Raw genomic sequence first — 20,804 nt, forward strand, 5'->3', positions numbered from 1 at the left:
CCCGGTAGGACGAGCGGGAGCTCCGCGCACCCGCGGTGACTCAGAGCAATGGCATCGCCCCGGTCCCACTCGCTTATTATCCGCCCGCACCATGTGCACCCGCACACGTCAAACCCGCGGAGCACCGGCCCCACCTTTGCCAGAACGGAGCCTCCCACCTGCTCTCGCCGCGGGGGGGCGGGACGGGGAGATGGGGACGGCGCCCGCCCCCGACGCCCACGCCCCGACGCCCACGCCCACCCACCCGCCCCGCCCGGACCCGCGTGGAACGCGGGTCCGGGCGGGGCGGGTGGGTGGGCGTGGGCGTCGCGGCGGCGTGTTCCCGTCAGACCCCGCCTCCCCCCGCCCCGTTTGGTCCCGTCCGTTGTCGCACGTTGCCAAAAATGGTCATTTGCGTCGCACGACGCCAGCGGGTTTCCTTGCTGCGGATGACGCGCTACCAGAGGGATTCCCTGGCTCCGCCGCCGGGATTTAAAGGGACAGGCGCACCCTGGGAAGGTGAGGCGCGGCGCGGGGCGGGGGGGTGAGGTTTTGGGGGAACGGGGAGCAAATTTCGCGCCTCGGATGGGGTTTTCCCCGCCGCGGTGGCTCGGCGAGGGGTTGATACGAGGGGAGCTATCCAGCCCCCCGCCCTGCAGGGAGGCGGATGGGACCCGGTGCTTGCTGCGTTTCTGCACAGCATCGACAAAACAAGTGTTAGGCTCGGCTAGATTTTATAACTAAACAATAGCTAACCTATTTTTATTTTTTACTTTTAAAAAATATTTTCAACTTCTTTTTATTTCATTAATTTTTATTATATTTTAAATTAAATTTTAATTCTATTTTTCTTTCATTTCTCTTAAATTTTATTTTCCTCTTTTATTTTTCTTTTCTTATTTATTTTTATTTTAAAAATTTTTATTATTTTAATTTTATTTTTATTCTTAATTTTATTTTTTATATTTACTCTTATTTTTCTTTTTTTTTTTTTCCTTAATTTTTAGTTTCATTTTTAAACTTATTTTTTCAACAGACCCCCTCCATCCTCCTGGGAGCTGGCTGCAGGGCCAAATCCAGGCCTCCAAGCCAGAGTAAGTCATGGGAACAGCAGGTAACAGCCCTAGCCTTCCCTGCAGTAGAAACTCCTGGGGCAAGGTCTGTAAGAGCCCGCCTCAGGTGGCTGTGGCATTACCATGTCACTGGCTGGCACGGGCTGGAAGGTGGTGGAAGCAGATAGAGCAGAGCCATCCGCACAGAGAACGTGCGCTCTTGGGTGACCCGCAGTGAATACAGCAACGATGCTAGGTTACAGATTGCTAAAATGCTGCTTTTAGACCCGAAATGTCTCATTTTCATCCCCCTAGAGGACTCACCCGGCCCTGAGCATGTCCTTTTTGGTGGTAGGGAAGGAGAAGTCATCTAAGTTCAAGCTATAGAATCCCATTTAAGTTGTCTCACGGGCAAAGTATTCTCCCACAGGAGCTCATCTGAGGCTTTCCTCCATTTGCACTGTCCTCCTTGGGAAGGGAGGGACAGCACCCATCCCCATCCCAGAGCCTTCGGGGAACTCTGAAAAGAAGCAGCCCATCAGTGATGTGCCTTCAGCACCCGACTCTTTTTTAGCACTGAGCCAGGCATTTGGGACTAAAACTCCTGCTGATGCCGTTTGGTTTTCAGCACCTTAATTTTCCAGGCAATTGAAATTCTCCCTCTGAATTAGCCGCAGCATCTGACTTTGGGGGAGGCAGGGACAGGGCTGTAAAACTAAACCCGTGCTTCTAACTTGCATTGTGTTAGGAGCAAGGGGCTGGGGAGGGGGAGAGGTGCTTTATCAGGCACGTGAGGCTGTGACGTGGTTTTCCCCTTGGGTTGTACGTCAGGCAGATGATCTGCACGTGCTTCTTTCTGCTGGAAAGAGAATTAGTTCAAGATGTGAGAGGAATTGGGCTGCAGTTGTTAAGAGATGAAGAAAGAGGGGGAAAACAGGCATTGTTATAGAGAAACTTAACAAAAGGGGTTGGGTTTTGACTGGTCACCTCCCTTGGCTCTGCCTCCAGCTCTCCTCAGGTGGAGGCTGCTGCTGGCCCCTGGGGTTTACCAGGCATTGGGAACCACTACTGTCATCTGGGGCCTCCAGCCCCAGCTTTGGTCATGTTTTAAATCAGGCTGGTGGGCTTGTAGAAACTATGCTACTGTGTAGTGAGGAATGCAAAAGTATTTGGTGCAGGGAGCAAGAGACGGCCAGAAATGGGGTGCAGGGGCAGAGACGGGTGTGCTCGAGCATTAGTGTTGAGGCATTTTGTGAGAGGAAGAGAGAGGGGGTTTCTCAACCCCCCTCCTGGAATTGTTTCTATAATTTTTCTTCAGCAGATCGTTAAATCTAAAATGCCTGCTCTTCTCACGTTTCTGGTGAAGTGCAAACGTTTCAAGCATTGTTTTCATACATTATTCCAATGTGATTTTGGCACATCTGCACCCCCATCCTGCTGAATTTTCATGAGACCTGGCCTGGGAACAGCTCATTTGAAATGACATTCAAGTGCTGTTTTAATATTCGGCTGCAGTTAATGTGGATGCAATTAGTTGACACTTGTAAATCCTCAAGTTAAAAGCCCTGCAAGAGGTGTAGGAAGCTGGAAGCGCACCTGAGGCCAAACCCTCAGCTACTGTCAGGCAGTGAACTTCCTCCACGGCTGGATGGGCACCACCTTGCCCTCCGCAAGTGCCTGACCCACAGCTCCCAGATGCGATGCTGAAGTTTTACCGTGTATTTACGTTGACTCCTCTAGAGTTTCTTCTGGCCTGGGAGTGCAAACTCCCTTCTGGCTAAGACAGGCTCATGCGCACGGAAGTGCTCGGTATGTCCCATGAGGCAAAAATAATCAGCCCCATGGACACTCCTCATTCCCTATCAGCCCTTCATAATAATTTCTTTTTTTTTTTTTTGGATCAAAGTAGCTCAGACTAGCCTGGCTCGTGGTGCCCCAGACACATGCATTTTCAATCTGCATCCAGACCGAGCTTCGTTGTGCAATAGGTTCCAGCTTCCAAAAAAACAAGAGATAACATGTACGCCTGCCTAGTCCATTCTTGCCTGAACCATAGACAAATTAAGACCAGCCCAGGTTCCAGGGCAGGAGAGGATCATTGTAAAGCAAATGAGACCTTGGCTCCTTGTGCTTCTGGATTTTGGGAGCAATTAGGAGACTGAAACCCAGACCTGGGAATGCTTTTCACCATGTTTTTACAGGAGCGGAGGGTAAGGGTGCTCGGCAGCAGCTTAGACTTGGCCCTTGGCAAGCGCGTGGCAGAGCCTGCAGTTAGGACCTCCTTCTCCAGCCTCCACTGCGGTGCTGGGCTGCACCAGCCATGTAGTTGTGCCACCTGCCTAAGGGCAAAATCACTGATTTGTGATCAAGGGGTAGAATTGCAACCATGTTCCTCTTTCTCCTCACCCCTTTTTTTTTTTAACAACCCTTTAGATATCTCCTGTGAAGAAGCCTGCAGTAATCATTTCCCCCTAAATGTGCACTGTCACCTGTGAAGGACAGCTGAGACCTACTGTGGCTGTCCCCGCTGCAGGGCAGGGCATCCCCTGGGCTGGGGGGCAGCTCCAGAGGTGGGTGGCAGGACTGTGGCCGCTCAGCACTGGCCGTGGTGTGGGGAGCTGCGGGACAGCCCAGGAAAGGACACGCACCTCTTCTCCCCACATGATTCCTCATCTCCTGTTTTAAAACTCACTCCCAGCTCCCCCAAATTGGCGCTGGCTTGGTCACTGTTCATTAAAAAGGACTTCTATTACACAAGTGACAGCTCTGTTGCTTCCTGAGACCTTTTCCTTGAGCTCTCTGAAGAAGCAGCGTATGCATTTCCAGTGCTCTCCAGTCCTTCCTGACATCTGTACTTTCATCTGTGCATGAAGTCTGCTTTCATATTGTCTCCCTAAGTGCTAAGAGCAAGCGTTTTGATGTTAACTTCTGGGAACGAGCTCTTAAGCTACCACCTCACACTTAATTACAGTTATTTATTAAGTACTCCAGTGTATCCAAGGGAGAAGGGAGGTTTTCTGCTTCAAAGGGTTTCTGGACGTGGTTCGGCAAACACCTTTTGCCAAGCAGAATGCTTTTCCTACTCGTGTACTATTGGACCACGGAGCCCCCCTCTCCTGCCGATAATCCCGTTGTTTTCAGGAGGATGCACAGTGGCCATAGGGCCCCACTCCAGCACCACACCATATCTTTAGGGCAGGGAGTCACTCCCCTCAGTTGATCTCAGGCGACTGCAGTGAGATGGTCCCTGTGTTCAAGTGTGCTGCTGGCTTGGCCCCACGTTCTTGGCTCCTGGTGGGGTGAGCGCTGTCATGCATCCTGTTCAAGGTAATGATACGCATCCTCCTGCCACTCTTACCACAGCCTGGTGACAAGGTGACATCGTTTAACTCTTTACCAATCCTGATGCTAATAAAAGCCCAGGGTAAAACCAGATGCTGTGATGCTCGTCCCTCTTTGGAACCGGGGTTGGGTGATGCCAAGGGCCTGGGATGCAGGCAGGGCAGCAGCAGAGCGGTCCTGTGGCAGTATCAGCACCAAACCCCTCTGGCACTGCTCAGGCAGGCTCGTGGCACAGCCGTGGTGTGGTGCCATAGCCAGTGGGCCTGCTGGATCCACGCAGGGTCAGCTCTGCAGAGATCCCAGACGCCAACAAAGCCAAACGCTACTTCAAAGCAGAAACAGCTTCAGCCCTCTTAAAGCACTCCAGAACAAAGATCCTCCCAACCCACTGAGCAGCAGGTGCAAGGAATGGATTGGGATCAAGGGCTTATTAAAAGTGACCACAACGCACAGTTTATGGCATTTTGCTGGTGTAGGGAAGCAGAAAACAGCTTCAGGAGATACCAGCCTAGGGACAAGCAAGCTCTCTCCTAGCCCCAGAGTACGCAGGATGTGAGAGATGGGAATAGAGATCCCAGGAGTTGAGCTCTAGACACCTCTTGGCACGAGATGAACGGTCTTATCTTGATACCTGTGCTTGCCCAGCTCCAAACCTGTCTCAGCAACACAAGAGCTTGCCTTGCCCTGCTCCCATCTCTTGTAGAGACGCCACCTCCGGTCCCAGCAGCCAAAGGGCCCACTGAGGCTCATCCACACCGCAGCCCAGGGGCTTCCCCATGAGATCCCGGGCAGCACTGCCAGGGCAGCACAGACAGACGCTGCCACAGGCAGCATTGTAGGGGATGGGAGCCTTACCCTGTGGAGCTTTTTCCTCTTTCCTCATTACCCAGTCCAGTAAGGGACTTGAATATTTTCTTGCTGTATTTTGCGAGCAGGGCCTCCACAAACACATTTTCTTGTTTCAGAGCAGTGGAAAGGACCGAAAACCTACCTCAGGAGCAGTAAAACCCACTGCTGTCAGCACCCCTGTGGCTCAGCTGAACAGAGGCCAAGGGCAGCATCTAGCCTGAATATCTGTGCTGAGGCACAATCAGGATCAGGCCCACGGCCGTGCTGCTATGGTGCCACTGCAGCCTAGGCTGGCAGGAGCCGGGACCAGCCCGTAACCTTGTAATGCATGGTTTTGGATGTTATTCTCTGAAGCACTCTGTGCTGGCCAAGTGGATCACCCAGCTGAGCTTATCAGACAGCTCATTGTTCCTCCTTGAGTGTTTCAGCCCCTCCAAAGCACTCCCTGGCAGCACAGCAGTGAGGAGGAGGAGGGAGGCGTGTGGTGCACACAAATAGTCCTCCTGGTAGTGGGAGGCAGATAAACACACTCAAGTTAATGGCTGAGCTCGGATCTAGTTGAGGCAGTTTGACCTTTCTGCTGGTAAGCCTCCCTTCAGCTGACATGAAAGAGTTTGACACAAGCACTCAGGGGAATGTGTGGCCAATAAGTGAGACTTACTTTCTCCAGCAAGTAATATTGATTAGCACAGCGCCTGCGGACGTGGCTCGAGGCGGTGGTGGGATTTCAGCACAGCTTACTCGGCGAGCGAGCAGAACAGACAGCTGAGACGCAAAGGTAGAATAATTTGTTGACTGAACCTGTAAAGTGTCCTTTCTGTCTCCTGCCTACTGTAGTGACCCGTGCACTGCTGAAAGCCTTGGAGGGAGGGAGAGGCTTTGCAGACTGGGCAGCACCACTGGGAGCTAGCTGCTGTCCCTGTGTGGACTGGTGGTGGGTGGGTGTCCTTGTAATCGAGCACCTCTTCCCATTTTCCTGGGCCCCTTTGTCCATTGGCATCACTGGTATTGTGGTTTAATCTGGCGGGCAGCTGAACACTGCACAGCCGTTTGCCCCACACCCCCCATCCCACTGGGATGGGACAGAGAATCAGAAAAAAGGTAAAACTCATGGGTTGAGATAAAGACAATTTAATAGGACAGAAAAGGGAGGGAAAGTAATAATAATGATGATAAAAGGATATACAAAACAAGTGATGCACAGTGCAATTGCTCACCATCTGCTGACCAATGCCCAGTCAGTTTCTGAGCAGTGGCTGTGCCCTGCCTCAGCCAACTCCCCCCAGTTTTGTGTTCAGCATGATGTAATAAGGTGTGGAATATCCCTTTCACCAGCTGGGGTCAGCTGGCTGTGCCCCCTCCCACCTTCCTATGCATTCCCAGCCTTCTCGCTGGGAGGGCAGCATGAGAAACGAAAAGTCCTTGACTTAGTGTAAGCACTGCTCAGCAGCAACTAAAACATGAGCGTGTTATCAACATTATTGTCATTCGAAATCAGAAACAGAGCACTATACCAGGTACTAGGAAGAAAATTAATTTTATCCCAGCCAAAACCAGGAAATCTGGTAAAGAAACATCTGTTTGGAGCACTGATGCTTTCTGAGATTTTGTGCAATTAGGAGAAAAAAATGGATCAAGGATCCATCTGAGTATTTAGGAGAGGGTTTTTCCTCTCTTGCCATCCAGGACAGGCTCTGCCCCAGTGATCCAGCGTAAAGGGTGGCACAGGGCTGTGCCAGTGCATGAAACCAAACCCACACCTGTGCAGCCTCACTCAGGGATGCAGCATGGTGGCATTCCCACCAGGCTGAGGTTCCTGTCCCCTGTGGACCCACGGGCACGGGTCTCAGTGGGCCTGGCCATTCACGGCTGGCTGCAGCATTATAAGCCATTATGTAGCATGGAGTAGCTGGGACTCAGCTTCTTGCTTCCCCAGACACCTTGTTGGTGGTACCATGAAGCTGAAACATTGCTTATGCTGCAAAGAGTGGCTGCCTGAAGTCTATAACCAAGGCCATTTGTTTCATGGCAGCACATTTTGAAATCATGCTCCTAGCCTTTTGTGCTTACAGGGAGCCCGATCCATGTGTAAGGCAGTACCATGCTCTTTGCCCAAGCCCATGGAAAGCCCAAAAGAGTCACAGCAGGAAAATGTGAACTACCCCAATTTGTTTTAGTTCTGTATTTATCCTGATGACACTTAAGTACCAGCAATACCAGCCAAATGCTCTGGAAGGTGAGGTGGAGACTGCTATTATGCAGTATTTCTTAAATGCCCCAGTCCAAACACCTCCCATAATAAACTCCTTGTTTGCTCAGGAATATAGAATGGGGTTTTTGAAAGCAGCAGGATGACCTAGAAGCTCAGGTTACACATAATCTATATGTAAAGTTCCTTTAAAGCCATGCATGATATTATGCCAACAGAAACACTGAGTCCAGGAAAAGGTATCAAGTGTTTATAATGCTGGGCAAGCTTTTGGAGGGTTACGAGGATGCTCTTGCCCAGGATATTACTGAGTCTTTCCACCACAACCTGCACTTTTCTTTCTTCCATCTTCTTCCCCTTGCTGCTGGAAAGACAAGGAGAAAGTAGAGCTTTTCCACCTGGGGTCTCAAGGAAGGACCAGAAGGCAGTTGCTCTGGACAAGCATTTGCCCACCTACTGTCCCACTGGTTAGGATGTGATCCTAGGGTTTGATCATCAGGGCCATGACGCAAATGCTGGAGCTCCCCGGAAGCTGGGATCAGCGAGTGTAGCCCCTGGCTGCAGGCGACTGTTTAGATGGGGACGTGATGCGTAGGAAGAGCGCTCCCAAAGTGAGATGGCAGAGCCTGGGTAAACATGCTGGACCACCCTCGGGAGCTGGCAAAGGGGTGTGGGACAGTGGTGGGAGTGCTCAGCAGGCTCAGTTTTGGCAGCACCCATGTCCACGTGGCTGCAGGGAAATGCATCCCATCTCTCGGTAAGCCTGCTTCCACAGCGCATTTAACAACCAACACGCATTAAAATACCAGCGGGTCCAGAATAAGAGCTGTTGTTTGCGAACGCAAGTCAGTTTAAAGAGAAATAATACTCGTTAACCTGCATCGGGCTGCAAGTGGGGACAGGCCCTGGGCTGCTGGCGGACACCTGCTGCCTTGCCCCGGGCCAGGGCGTGCCACAGGAGGGCCGATCCAGCGCGGGCAGCTACAGTCTCGCAGCCCCTCTGCCAGCGAGAGTGAATCCTGCAGCCATTCAGGGGCAGATGAAGTTTTGAGACCCTTGAACTCCTGGGCTGGCTGGGTGTGAGCTGGTCCCTACGGGTGCATCCAACAAAGCCCCGAAGGTGGAGGAGTCCTGCTCTCTGCCATCCTGCCATCCTCTGTCAGATCATGCTGTGCTGGCAGTTTGCAAAGCTGTCTATTATCAGCATGTTAATAACCTTTCACAATGTTTAATTACTTGGAAAGGTAATCGGTCCTGTGGTAGTTCTTTAAAAAGCATGCCCATTTCACTTGCTCTTGGCAAAGACTTCTGCTTTTTTGTCTTTCATTCTCGCAATAAGTATGTTACAACTGATCCTGCTTCCAAAGGCAATACCTATTTGTAAAACAAAGAGGAAGATTGCTTGCTGGCTTTCTGCATATCAGCTCTGCAGCTGGGTGCATGCCACAGATCTCTCCCACTGACACTATTGTGTGTGGATTCAAGGAGGCTATCTATCTGCCTTATTTTTTTTTTTTAATGGCTTCTCATTTAAGGTGCCTGGTTTGACACGCACAGCCAGGTACTCAGGGGCAGACTCTACTTCACCAGCAGAGCTGGCCCCACTGCTGGCTGCACATAAATAAACAGACAAGAAGCAAGAAGACATACGCAAGTAGCCCAGTCCCTTCCGCTCTCTCACTGCTGCCCTTCCACTGCCGGCAGTGCTGGCGCAGGCTGTGACAAGCTGCGAAGCCTGAGGCTGGGGCTGGGAGGAGGGAGTAGGAGGACCCATCAGCTGGAGGAAGAGGACAGGCAGACTGTCCAGGTGGGTGAGAATGCCACCAGGGTCCCACCAAGAACAGCTAACCACCACATCACGAGGGTCAGGGGCTCAAGACTGCCAACAGTCACACCTCTGCTGCATTCAGTACCCCAAAGAAGTGGCAGCTTGCTCTCTTGCCATGCAAGGGTGCCACCACCCATGATATGAGGCAACTTGTGCATGTTGCCTTTGGGCTTGTGACCTTATGCTGGCAACTGCAGCAACCATGGAGGTTTGGCCCCATCCCGGAGCCCGCCAGCTGATGGCTGGGTCCCTGAGGCAGTGTGGGACGCTGCGCAGGCACTGTCAGGGTCCCCATGGCTGACCTTTGCCGCCCTGGTGCAGCTCTGGGACCCCAGAGCAAGCCCGAGAGTGGATCTGCCTCAGCACAAACACCCTCTGGCACTTCTAGGGAGGGCACACGCGTGTATGCCCACATGCCTGAACACATGCATACCTGTGAGCCCATGGGGACCTGGCATGTGAGAACCTGCTCTGTCAATGCCAGGGGCTGGCCCCGGTGAGGGTGCGCAGCCTGTCAGGCTCAGGTTCCCACTAGCCACGGCCACAGCCTACAGTAGCGGAAAGTATTAGACTAGATTGACTAAATTTGTCCTTTTCCACTGATAAACACTGTCCTATGAGCCAACATCTTCCACTTCAGCTAGTGGGGTACTCACTTTTGGGGAGAAAAGTATAAAATGGTATCAGAGCAAAAAAATTATTCATGATGGCAGCAAAAGCCACTGGCATTTTCTTCCTTTCTCCTTAAGTACGAGTTTGTCAAATGACCAAATGAAAAGCCCCTAGTAGCTTTCAAAGGGCCCGGATCTCAGCCTGCAGGTTCTCCTATGTGCAGGCGTAGTCAGAAGCCCAGTCCCAGTCCCAGAGCCCATCTATGCTGGCATTTTTCTTATTTTCTTCGAAGTCTTGACAGTTTGGTTTTCTTCTTTTTTATTTTTTCCTTTTTTTTTTAAAAAAAAAAAAAAAAAAGCTTTTAGCAGCCCTGGGGCAGAAGGCTCTCACTTGCTACATCACCAGATTTGCCACATTGAAATGTAGGGACGTGCCCACAAACGGGAACTGGCTGTCTTAGCTTTTGTTCTTGACTGTTCACCAGAACCCTTAAAACAACAGGAGGAGGTTCAGCCACCTAAACATCCCTGTGCTCGGGGGAGCCTATAAACTTGGGCATCAACATATCAGACACCACCGGCGCCTTTGCCAGCAGTGCAGGCAACCCCACTGCCAGGTGGCTGGGCGGCCATGGGATGAGAGGGAGCAAAAACGCCCGGCAGCGCCGCCGGTGTCTCCCTCCTGGCACAGGTGCTGTGTTGTGCTGACCCAGGATCCCCTATCCTTGCAGCACTCAGTTATTGCGGGCAGGAAAGAGGTGCAGACAGTAGATGTCAGGAAAAACCATTCAGTCTTGTGACATTAGAAATAGAGTTATCCCAGATTTTAGAGCCAGGCAAGTGGTGATCCACCTGCTGCCCCGCCAGAGGTACCAACAAGAACTGGATATGTATCAATGAGATGATGGTCACATTTCCCCCCACCCAGCTTGTTTGAAGAACAGTGATGGGAAGGGACAGCAAGGGACCAAAAGTTGCAGATTAGAAGAAGTGATTAGCAAAATGCTGCTCTTAAAGAGCCAAAAAGCAACCTCTAGTGTAGCCAATGATGGTAAGCTTTTCCTCAGCACAGACCTAACCCATAGCTCTCCACGCCAAACCGGGGCTGTATATCCTTATTTAATTTGGACAGGACACCTCAGTCCTCAACTACAGATATATTTAGACTTCTATTTCAGTCATAGACTTGGAGAGAGACCAGGTATACAACTCAAACCTTGCCTATAGTCATCATTCCTTGTCCACCTCACTGTTCTGCTAATGTTTATTTAAATGGATGAGGGGTGGAACATGACCTAGCAAGGGATTGGGAAGCTCTCCTAACATCCGTCCCTCAGCTGGGCTCTTGTCAGCCATCTCGCTGCAACGTTTTAACCTGGGAGGTCAAGGGTGGCACTGCATCTGCCTCCAGGCTCCACCTCAAGGTGCTCAAGGTCCTTCAAGTCCCTTCTGCTGGTTCCAGTTTCCTTTCCATGGGTCCCAGTGGGGCCACCTCAGAGGGATTTAGAGTTTTGACAAGCTGCACCATTCACCTCAGACTCTACCGGGTACAAATTCTACCGCAAGAGACCCTGGTCTTCACCTGCAACTCTTGGTATCAGCTTTCCCTTGAGCTCTCCTCCATGAATCCCTGCACACCTCTGACTCACCAAGGAGGTCAGGAGCTCCAAATTATCCTTTCCCTGGGCTTTCCATCCTTGTTTAGGCCTGTCTTGGAAAAGTAGATGGGATGGAGCTCAGCTCCTGCAGGAGCTAGACCTTTCCTCTGCTCTCCCTGACCATCTGCACCTGAATTTCCACGATCACCTGGCTGCCTCCCAGTCGGGGAGCCTTGGCCCGATCGGAAGCCAGCACCCTCGCTCCAGCACTGCCTCAACCCCATCACCTGGGTGAAGGTTAATGAAGGTGGGTGCCCACCCCTGAACCACCTCCTCAAGTTTGCAGGTCCCATTAGGCAGGCGAGCCAAACCCTTGCAACGTCACGGCATTAGGTTATAAAGTTCAGCTTGTCAGTAAGTAAGCCAGTCCCACCCACGACTTCTTTCCACATAATTATGGTTCGCAAAGATACCAGGAAAATAGGAGAGCCCCTGCCGGAGATGCTGACGTCTTTTTCCTTTCAGATTCAATGGCTGCTTTACTGCGGTCGGGTTTTCTTCCTCCCTGCCACCCGGTCTTTCTCTGACTGGAATCGTTCCCCTCTGAAAAACGTGGTGACTTTTGCTGAAAAGCAGTTCTGCCACTTTCTGTAGTGAGGCAGTGCTCACGAACGGCACAGTGGTAGTTACGGGATGTGTGGTTTACCTCAAGACGTCACATCTCCTCCCCCCCGAGACATCAGAAGGGTTATTGCTCAAATTCGGCTTCGAGTGTACAAAGGAAAAAGGCCCTGTGACTTTCACTACTACTTTTAATGTTCTAAGAAACCTTCATGCTCCTTCCTCAGGCTGCTTCAAAGGGCAATTACCTGGGGCATAAGATGCTACCTTTTGGTAAATATACGCATACCAAGTGCGGTCTAAAATCCCATGCGTCAAATTTCAGTGTTTCCTACCCGGGCAAAGGAGCAATTGATTATGGTTGGGGATTTTTCCCAGGCAAAGGCTGACCAGAAAGCAGAGCTTCGAGTACCTGATTCATGCTTTCTGACATTAAATACTTCTGGAGAGCGGAAGGGGTGAAACATCCTGCGTGCCTCTTTCAGTGCCAGAGCCATGATGCTCAGCTGGAAGACAGTCCCTGGGGAGCCACTGCTGGGGATGACTGTGGTCCGTGCAGGGAAGGGGTGCACCAGGGCTGGGCTCACCCAGCAGTGCACCGTGCTCTGCCAAGGCAAACACCAGCCCAGCAAAAGCTGGGCATCCTCTGTGCAACAGGAAAGCTGTGAACAAGAGGCGGGCAAACTCGGTTGTGCCGGCCACAGGCAGTGTGGGGCTGTGTTAGTGCACACTCAGAGAAAGAGCTGAGAAAGGAAACCAACAAACCAGATCTCCCCATTCCAGCTTAAAAAAACAATACACAGAAGATAAACAAATACCATCACCAGTGGAAACGCAGCCATTCTCGTCTCCTTCACATAAGCAGTGGGGAATGGTGCAGGGCTGCCTGGCCAGGCTGCTGGCAGTGCAGAAATGCACCACAGCTTTGGGGAGCTCAGCTGCCACCGTCTGCCCCAGGTTTGGTCCTCTCCCTGGTTTTGCTGGCAAGGACACCCCTTATTTTCTCACAAGCCACCTCCAGGTCTTAACAACTTTCCCCCTCTGCAGACCTGTGCCAAGCTGAACAATTACAAGCACGATGCTGTGAATCCTTGGGGCAGGATGTTTTGCCTGTGTAGCAGCTGATGTGCTTTTCATGAGCTGTTTCAGCCTTGCGTAAGCCCCAGTGAGCGGGGTCTGCAGGCACCACTCCTGAGAGCTGCCCACCGTGACGATGCCAAGAAGGGCAAAGGGTGCAAAGGCAAACTGTGCCGTGGCCTTTTGCTCGCCTCAGCTTTAAGAGTACAACTGTGGTGTCTGACAAAAACCATGACCAAGGGAGCTAAAATTTTTGCTAAAATCATCATTTCTGATTTCCCGTGTGGTGCCCAAGGATGGGGTCCCCAAGGGAGGAGCAGGTTTCCCTTATTTTTATATAAAGACACTGCGTTATGCCTCATGAATGCAGGGTTTACCCATGGGTGCCTTCGTCCTGTGTGCAGTACCACACTGTGACCTGCCCAGGAAACACAGCTGGTTTCCTGCAGCGAGCTGGGTAGTGCCTCGCTAGCTGAAGAGCACGTTCACCTGCCTATTGCTCCAGCGCCGTCCTCTTGGGCTTTTCCAGGAAGGTTCTCATCTGTGGATGAAAAGGGCTTGCCAAAGGGATGAGCAGTGCTCACAACCCTCATGCACGGAGGGAAAGTTACGTGCCCCAGCTCCTGCAGCAGGAGCTCGATACCTGCCTTCCCACCAGCCGGGAGGGGGGATGCACGCCAGGGAGAGGGAAATGGTTACGACACAACCAGGTGGAAGATGCGTGCATGTCTCTGTGTGTGTGTGTGTGGATTGTAAGGACTAAGGACATTATCTCCTAAAGCCAAGGTGTGAATAGGGAAGGAGTTCCCTTCAACAAAGATGCTGCAGTGAGGAGAGGCCAGGGATGGGCACCTTCATCACCAGCACTCTGTCTGGTGGGGCTGGCAGCTCCTGGCATGAGCTAATTAACCCTTCAATTGCTGAGGAAGCTCAGAGGACCTTAATTTGACAGTCACTGTAAAAATATTTTGTCTGTTGACAGTCTTTCATCCAAGGATCTCAAAGTGCTTTACAAGTATTAATTAAGCTCACGAAGGTAAGTATTAATAATTATCATCATTGAACAGTGTGGAGAACTGAGGCCAAACTTGCCCAGGGGCATCTGTCAGGTCCCAGGGACTGGCATGGAAGAGGAGCAGTTCCCAGCGGCCATCGACAGACTGCAAACCCTCCTGCAGATAACAGCCTCAGCCTGCAAACTGTCCGAGTCTGCAGTGCTCCGCTCAAGGGTGTCCTCCACTAGAAGATCACATGTTCAAAGGACAGGAAAAAAAATGTTATTTTCATTTTGGCATACAATGCAATCGATGTCACTGTAAAACTTTTAGGCAAAAATGACATGAAAATTTAAATGCCCCATATCAGTGTGAAAGCTTTCTGAAAAACAGAAAAGGAACGCCATTTCGTTTATCCTGGGTTTTGTGTTAGTCCCTTTGACTGTTTTAGATGAGATTAGTAGTTTCAGAAAGTAATGGATAGTAAATGAGGCGTTGAGGAATTAGGGACAGAATTTAAGGACTATTTTAAACCCAAAATTATCAAACCTTCATTTATACAAATTTGCTTATTATTTCCCCTTACTATTATGATTCTCAGGGCTTGGAGGACTTTCATTTTCCAATGCCTCCAACTATCCTGTGTCAAGGAGTCTCAGATCAGGGTTGCTTAGGTTGCAAGCGGAGGTATATTTAAAGTGATAAAGACTCACTGTCATCATCTATTCTGAACTCTTGTGCAGCCCAACCCAGAGGAATTTAGTTATTTACCTTGCGGATAGCCCAACTACTTACATCACATTACTTAGTTAATTTTCATGGATGTACCTATAACTGCTGAAGGTCTCTGAAGTTTCCTCACCTTCCAAATCCTGCTCCATGTTGCATGGAGAAGGTCCAATATTGGGCTTCTTGTTTGCAAATTCCTTACCTACAGGAATGTTGTGGGAATGAATATACAAATATTGTGAGATTCGAAGATACCAGAGCAATGGGGAGGGGAGTCATAAATATACTTCACACAGATAATAGCAGCAATAAATTCTAATGGCTTGATCTGGCTTGGCACTGGTGCTTTGCAGAACTACTTGCTCTGCTCATTCCTTTCTCCATGGCAAGCTTCACTGTTTATTACTGATATATAACTATAGTATTAAGGCCTTTTCGGTTTGAATTAAGCACTTTCCAAAGCAACAGCTAAACTGAAGAATATCCATATGATGTGTATTATGGGGTTAAACTGATGATTTTTCTTATGCCAGCATAACTTTCCTGCACAAATATCTTTCAGAGAGCTGTTTGGGCTCTGAGTTCAAACCATGCTTGACACCTAAGCCATCATAGATGGGGCTCTGAGGGATGGATGCTATCCAGAGTGAAGAAACTGAGTAGGTGACTCTTCTTTGTCATAGAGGATCCTCCAGCATCATGACTGGACTGAGGTGACAGGAACTCCTCCCCCAGTGGAGCAAAGCCAGGGGTGGTCTCCCAGAAGGGCAGCTGATTTGGGTATGCTGTGCATGGGGAGGAAACGCTGTTTGTATGGTGGTGGCACCACTCGTTCCCTACTCCAGGCACACAGTGGCAAGGATCAGCAGGCTCAGAGGAGTCCTTCCTCTTCCTCTGCACACAGGGCCATTTGCCCTGTGGCTTCACTAACCCAGGTGCCTTTGCCCCATGCCTCACCTTGCCCATCCAGCATGCAGATGGTGGTGAGCCCACAGGGACCTTCTCATCCATGTGCCTCGAGGCATGTTTCACTGCTGCTGAACCCCTGGGCAGCTTCAGATAAAATGGACAGGCAGGGTGGTGGTACAAGGTTTCAAGTTACTGACCAGTTAATTAGGAAGGGGGAGCCTCTTCTCAAGGAGTGCTGGAAACCTCCTCACCCAAGCCGTCGCCAACTGAGCTCGACGAAGTGTTTCAGATCGGTGCTGCCTGCTTCCAATTACATCTGAGAGCATTTCTGCAGTGAAGAGCCAAAGTCTTGATTTATAGGCTTTGGGGCAAGGGAATGCAGTGCTTTTTATTATCTTTATCTCTAAATCTGCTCTTGTTACTTGTTGCTTACAACAAACTTGCAGTGTCTAATACAAAGGTCTTCTGTTAAGGTTTCCTACACTCAGGTGCTAAAATCCTTCATTAAAGGTCAGGCTAATTGCTGCTGCATCAGATAGACAGGCTCATCCATTTCACTGCCCTCAGCATGCCCTTGGGAGGGGAACACATGTTTTGGGACGGCATCCCCTCAGAGGTGGGTGAGCTGGAGACAAACCTCAGGCTGAGGCTACGCAGGTAGGCTGCTGTCCCACCCAGACCTCGGCCCTGGCCAGAGCCTGAGCACTCGCTTGCACCTCGCGGGTGCCCTGGACGGTGGGAGAGGCAGCCAGCCCGCTCCTGCGCCACTCGCTCTGCTCCAGACATTCCTCTGGCTGGATTTTCTGCTGCATTGGCTTCCCACATATTTATCCTGACATCACATGGCTGGGGCCCTTCCCGCCTCTGCCCAGCGTGAGTTTGCTGTGCAAAAAGAAAAAAAAAAATTGCTTTTAGAAAATTATGTCTTCTGTGGAAGGAAAATGCCCAAATTCAGTGAAGAAGAGCCTTCTGAGCTTTGCTTCAATACTTGTTGTGCAATATCCTTACGGGATTTCATTATTTATGATTTTATCTAACTACAGCCTATGCCTAATAGCTCGGAGGTGCTGTTGATTAATTTTTTCCAGCTCTTTGATGTACCGGCAATAACTTGCCCATGTTACCCTGTGTCAGTAAAGTGGAAATTGCCACGGCACAGTCAAGGTATGGTATGATGAGGTGGTCAAAGCTGGAATAACTGCCCATGTCCTCAGTAGGACCGAGGTTCCCCCTGGCCACGCTCTCCCCGCTTGCATTGGCTGATGGTGCTGTAATGAGTCAACTCATTAAAATAGGAAAAAATGAACCCAACCAAAAAATGTTGGGGGTTTTTCTTGCTGGGTTAGTGAGTCAACCTCACTCTCCATGTGACCAGGTAGGTACTGGAGCCGGCACAGAGGATGAAGGGAGTGATCAAGCAGCGAGGAGCGGCGGGAGGAGGAAGAAGAGGGAGAAGGGCAAGTGGGGGCAGGCTGTAAAATCATCTTTTGACACCACACCCTACGTATGGACATTGTCAGTCTAATTCCTACCGTACTGGTTCCGTCCTCGATGTTGTAATCTGTTTCTGTGCATCTTTTCTATTAGGTAGTGATTTATTGGCTAGTGGGGTGGGTTTGGACAACCTCCAGCAACAGACACGAAATCCATTACTATGCTGAGCTCTGTCCTATTGCCTGCAATGCAAAGGCATGAAATTTTTTCTCCAGGAAATGAATCTTTTTCAAAGTGATTATAAGATTATGTGACTAGGCTATCGAGTGATGTAAACCTGCACGTTTCCAAAAGCTTTGGTGTAGTTACACTACTTACAAAAGGATTTGCTCCAAAATTTTTAGCTGTCCCAGCACATTAGTTGCTGATTAACTGGAGGTCTTCCTGAAAAGAGTGCATTTATCAGCATAACCAGACCTCTTTGTTCCCTTACGTAGAGGTTTTCAGTCTGCTCAAGTTAAAGAGTTTGCCAGTTGAAAATTTATTATTTCTTGTCATCGCATCTCTTGTAGTCATCACCTCTCTGGGATTAGTCCAATTCTGTGGATTTGTCAATCACCACCACAAAGAAAGCTGGAGCCAAAATAAACCTGGCATGACTTTGTTTCTGTATTACAAATGTACTGGCACAAACATTGTCCACAAAATCTCCCATTTCAGCAAAGTGCTTGAAATCCCATTGACTTCAATTATTAGGTTAAGCAAGTGCTTAAACGCTGTGTTTGAACCAGGGCCTGAAGACTGTGCCTTGGCCAACTGGATTTGTTGTCTTTTTTTTTTTTTAACAGTTATGCAGCTTTTAGAGGAATTTCCATGTTTCAATTCAGTTAAGACATCAAAAACTTGGGTGAGATCAAGGAGAACTGAAAGCAGATACTATGGTATCTTCTGGCATCTTTCATTTACAGTCTGTAGTAGATTAAGCATTAAAAATGCAAGGAGAGTGAATGAAACAATGAGACAGTCTTCTAGGACGCTTCCCTCTCCCTAAACTTATGGGGTCAAATCTTGGGTGGAAAAAAAAAGATCTTAGGTAAAACGACACAAGGAAGGGAATTACTGATGTATAAGCTAAAGGAAAAATGTGGACCACTACGAATAGGTACTTCATGGTAGCTGATGTTGTCTGGCAATTTTATACTACACGCTGCTCCTGTTCTCCCTGTATGCAATTACATAGGCATATCAGTGTAATGCATGGTTATTACAAAATAACCACAACGTGCTGGGAAGAACATTTTATGCTTCTTAGTTGGACAAGGCTCATCTGGTCTTAATCTGATTTTTTTTTTTTTCTTAAGGAACATCTTCTATTTTAAGATATTCCCCATTTAGCCAATGGAATCTATGTTAATTTGACCTCTATTAAATCAATTTTTTTCCATTATTCTCTCTGCTGATCAAAGGGCTCTGGGGCAGTTTCCTGAGAGGCAGGCATACCTTGCCGCTGGAGCAGGAAGGCAGAGCAGTGGCATGCAAATGTTCCCCCACATTCCTCCTGTTGGGAAAGTGGCTTCCAGCCCGGCTGCCTCCTAAGCCGGCTGCTCATGCTCAGCCCCAGACCTGTGCACTTCCCTTGCCCAAATCCGTCTCTCCTGGGCCTGCTCACACTGCCCCACCGGGAGGTTTTGCCCCACCAGGAGGTAGAGACACAAGGCGCCATCCCTTTTCCCAGTGGATTTGGGTGCCTTGCTCAACGTTGAGGGGAAATCCTCAGCTCTGCCTGCACAGTGGCTCCTCTCAGCCACGCAGCTGCTGAACGAGAGGGCAGTGGCAGTGGCTTCTTGGCCTTTTTTTTTTTGATAGGACTGGCAGGGACTGTAGGCGACAAGGAGACAGGAGCTGAGCACGCCCGGTGTTGGCCAGAGCCTCCGAAGAGCTGGGCTGTCGGAGGAGCAGCCTGTCCCTGAGCTCTGGCGTGAGCCGAGGTGGGCAGCATGGCTGACAGCGGGCTGGCGGGCTCCTGGGGAAACTCTGCCTATTCCCAACAGCGTCAAGAGAGTTCCAGCTTTAGGAAATAGTCTAAAGGACTGAAGTCTTGCACCTGGTGACTCCGGGCACGGCTATGCCACATGATGGAGTGGGGTGAAGAGCCCCAAGCCCGCATGGAAAGGATCACAGCCTTCGGCCTCACACCACTCCTACGCCACCCCACCACGTCTGTCCTGCTGCTTGGCTGCAGAACAGGATGTGCCAGCTCAGGCACAGGCCAGGCGGCTGCTGGGGCAGAGCAAGGGCAGCCGGGGAGCCTCCGCACTGCCCTTCCTGGCATGGCCGCTCCTCGGCAATGCAGGTGGGATGCGGCAGGAGAGACCTGGGCCAAGGGTAGAGCCATCTCCCAGCCTCACACCGAGGCTGGGTACGGCTTCCCCACACCCCAGCAAGGGTGGGAGCAGTGGTGCTGGCTGCAACACGGCTGTGCCCGGCCCCCGTCCCACCTCGGAGCGGTCGTGCCACCCTGGAGGAGTCACATCCCTGCTTTTTGCCTCAGTCCCTTGTTTGTAAAATGGACATAAATACTTCACAAGGGTGTTGTGAAACCTAATTAATTAATACCTGTAATGCACTTTGATGTCCTCGCATGAAAAGTCCTACATAACTACAAAGCATTTTTAATGCTATAAAGCAAGAAGTTCTTGCTGTCTTGCCTTGGCAAAGAGGCTGATTAGATGTTATCAGTTTTGCTGTTTACACGTACAGAAACTGCTGCAAGTACGGTTTGGATCCTGTATTGTTTTTGAAGAGTAACATAGTAAAGTGAGGGAAGAGTTAATTTGGGAGTCTGTTCCCTGTAACTTCAGGGAGCAGCCAAAAGTGACTTTATATTTACCGTAGGCCTTCTAGCCCACGCTTGAGGAAAAAGCCGTACTATAGGCGCACTTAATCCTGCATTTGAATGATTGTGTATGGGCTACATTTTTCATAGAAGTCAACTGGCTCCTAAATGAGAGCCTGTTTGGGCCAAATCTCATTGACGATTTTTGTCTAATCTGCCGTTAAGTCTGTCCCCTTTGCAGTTTTACCACCTAAGCGGTGGTAAAGATGCAGCCTGGGGAGTTTGGACAGAGAAGCCCTGATTCTGCCTTCATCATGAAATGCACGCTGCTGTCATGCCAGCAGACACAACTGCAGAGCCCGTGCTTTGACTTACACTCATTTGATAACTAATGTTCAAACAGGAGGAAGCTGTGCTGTACGGCCCTTCTCTTAGAGGGCTCAATGATGTATGTGCACAGCGGAGGGATGAAAGTGCAGCTTTAAACATTAAAATTCCCAACAGGCCTGTCCAGTGCTGCATCTAAAGATGCACTAATAAGTTAATGACAAAATACAAATGCGTTGACTCCTGTAATTTAGAAAACCAGAGCCAAAGGAGTCTTAATAATCCTACTTCTCTTTCCCAATTAACACTGTTTACTTTCTGCATTTCCTTGACCTTGAAAAGTGATCCTGCACAATTCCATGTACTTGCCTCCACCTTTAGCCCTTACAGCACAAATGCAGCAACCAG

At 50.0% G+C, this 20,804-nt stretch overlaps 1 long non-coding RNA gene across 1 annotated transcript; it reads left to right on the forward strand.

The window, feature by feature from the left end:
- Positions 1-410: 410 nt before the first annotated feature.
- LOC142055821 (uncharacterized) lies at positions 411-4,457 on the forward strand. The gene is made up of 3 exons (XR_012660073.1): positions 411-498; positions 1,016-1,093; positions 3,465-4,457. It is a non-coding gene; the product is annotated as an uncharacterized LOC142055821 (long non-coding RNA).
- The last annotated feature ends 16,347 nt before the right edge of the window (positions 4,458-20,804 follow it).

The sequence above is a fragment of the Phalacrocorax aristotelis genome, chromosome 3 (assembly GCF_949628215.1).
Source record: "Phalacrocorax aristotelis chromosome 3, bGulAri2.1, whole genome shotgun sequence".
Taxonomy (NCBI): Eukaryota; Metazoa; Chordata; class Aves; order Suliformes; family Phalacrocoracidae; genus Phalacrocorax; species Phalacrocorax aristotelis.